The 2,566-nt window shown below is 45.6% G+C and overlaps 1 protein-coding gene across 3 annotated transcripts in view; it reads left to right on the top strand.

Annotated features, from left to right (window-relative positions):
- The window catches only part of CCND2 (cyclin D2), a 39,073-nt gene extending 37,618 nt beyond the window's left edge, over nucleotides 1–1,455 (top strand). For all 3 annotated transcript variants that reach the window (XR_008574163.1, XM_054803792.1, XM_054803804.1), the window contains one exon: nucleotides 1–1,455. This exon is cut by the window's left edge. The gene's annotated coding sequence lies outside the window, so the exon portion shown is untranslated.
- Nucleotides 1,456–2,566: the final 1,111 nt, after the last annotated feature.

Genomic DNA, 2,566 nt, shown 5'->3' on the forward strand with positions numbered 1-2,566 from the left:
TCCTGGAGGAAAAAAGTTAATTAATTTTGCGGAAGCAAGACTCCGGAGCTGCATGCAGCATATATATGACAGATGAGAACATTCCTTGACGGTCCTCCTACGTTAGCAAGTGGCGGCTTCACGGGGCGGCAAGCCGGAGGGTCCCCAGACAGTGGGATGCCCTCTCCGTGCCGGGCTGCAGCGCGGCTGCCCGCAGTCAGCGTAGGCACCACGTCCGTCGCCTTTGCCTGGTGCGCTCCCCTCCGCGCTGTAGGTCGAGCGTAGGTGGGGGTAGCATTTAGGGTGCCTGCCCCTGCCCTTCATCCCACCTCCTGCGGCACCCCAGTCCCGTGCGGGGATCCCCCTCCTGCAGGATCGTGCCCCCAGGGCTCTGCAGCGCTGACAGGGAAGGGGGGGGCGAGGTCCGCGGAGGGGCGAGGAGCGGGCGCAGGGGTTGCAGCACAACCCGGGTCCTTCATGGCATCCCGATGGGTCTGCCCGGGTCACCGCCATGGGCAAGAGTGTCCTCAGCCGCAGTGACGTACTCAAAAAATGCTAACCGTCTGGTTACGCCCAGAAACGTACTGTATTTGAAGTCTGGAAAACCTAGAACTTCAGCGTTTTCACAGTAGCATTCAAAATCAAAATACTCTATAGTATGCTTTTAACAGACGTTAAAAAAGTGAATGCTACTATTGCAAATGAGGTGTGAGATTTTTTTTCCTGAATTGCAGAAATCATAAACCTTTGTACTGATTAATTAAAAAAAAATACGTTGCTGATTATACCTTCACAAGTGCTAAGGGATCGGCACAATTGCTAAAAGCGTGTCTTTCTCAGCTTCCTATTGATGGTACTTCGATGATATTCCCTTCCCTGCCATTACTGAAGTGTAGGAGCACCTCGTAATCTATTTATATTCCCAACATGCTTGTGAAAGAGAAGATGACTATTAACACCATTTTAATATCGATGATTTATGCTTGAATAATCAGACGGCTCTTAATTACTCAGCAAACCACCTGGCCACTGGATTTTTTCCACTATGTTTATTACCATGTTCTCATGTACCTCAGAAATCACTCTCGGTTGCACAGTTTCTGTTCTCAAACTCTCTTTTTTTTTTTTTTTTTTTTTTTGCTTTATCGAGTGTGATGCCATATCAAGTCAACGTTACTCTCTCACAATGTGCTCTTTAAGACGTGTGGATGTTTATATGGTCAGGGGATGCTAGAAAGTGCGGTAGTAGACATGATCAGTGTAAACAAAAGTATTTAGAAAGTATGCGAGATTGTTTTCGATGGATAAGACTCTGATACAGTGTAGTCTTGATTACCTTTTAAAAGGTCTTCTTTGTTCAGTGTTGTCATTTTTATTAATAACCTGTTGTTTTGACTAGTTTAAAGATGGTTCTAAGAAAAGTGTTTTGGCGGGATTAGGTATGCTGTATGGACAATAAACTCACCTTGACCTAAATTTGCCTGTCTTGGTTTTATTCATTCAGTGTGAAGACAGTGCAAAAGGGGACGTGATTCTGTGATTCTTGGTAGATGGTGTTAGCAGGCATATAAAATGTGAACTATTGAATGTTGCAGTCACAGAGCAAGTTTTCCTCAGAAATGTAGCCCTTTGCCTGCCGGGCAGGCAAATTCTGGCATGTTTCTTCTTTGAAAAGGTCCCGTGAGATTTAAGGAGAGCAAAGCCCTAAAAACGGTAAGTTGCTGGATTAAGACATTTTGTGGAAATTAAATCGAGCTGGTGGAAGAGTCCTCGTAAGTACACGGAGTGCACTCTTCTGCAACTAATTCAAATATTATTTAAACCTCCACTCAATTACTTGTTGCATTTAAAGGCTACTGCAAAAATTCTGTTTTTTTTCTTTCTATAAGCTTTGGGCAAACTGTGAGTAAAAGGAGAGGGCTTTGTGGTGAAGCCAGAGGGAAGGGATGAGCCTCCATGCTCAGCCTGCACCCAGGAGGCGGGATGGGATGCTCGTCCTCTTCCACATCTCCTGCTCGTGGATGCTTGCTGTGGATTGACCAACTTCCCCTGTGACGTGCTTGGCCTGACCTCGGCGTCGCTGCTCCTCCACTGCCATCCAGGAGCAGTCTTCTCCTACCGAATTTCAGGCCTTTGTGCATCCCTGGGGCGAGCAAAGAGGCACCGAAGAGTGAAGAGGTGTTGGGGCAGACACACTGGGGAAAACGTAACGCTGAGATAAAGTGACTAATACACACAAAAACAGAGAAGAGAAATAAAAGGGAAGAAAACACCCAAACCACAAGATGTAATTTCAGGGAGAAGGAAAAACACTCAAAAGGAAAACTACATGTTGTTAAAATGGAGAAGCATGCGAGCAAACATAAACAGATATGAACAAATAGAAAAAAATCAAGGATGGGATAGGAAATACGAACTAAATCATGAGGCTGTGAGTCAGGAGATACAGACCTTTCTAGTCATAATCACACAAAGTTGGGAGCTGTGGCTTTAGGCAAAGTCTCTCAAAACCTGTGAGCTTCGTATTTCACAGGTTATCTGCACACCGAAGGTAGAGACTTCAAAGCATCACGAGTCCTCGCGTTCA

Source organism: Grus americana, chromosome 1, assembly GCF_028858705.1.
Source record: "Grus americana isolate bGruAme1 chromosome 1, bGruAme1.mat, whole genome shotgun sequence".
Classification (NCBI taxonomy): Eukaryota; Metazoa; Chordata; class Aves; order Gruiformes; family Gruidae; genus Grus; species Grus americana.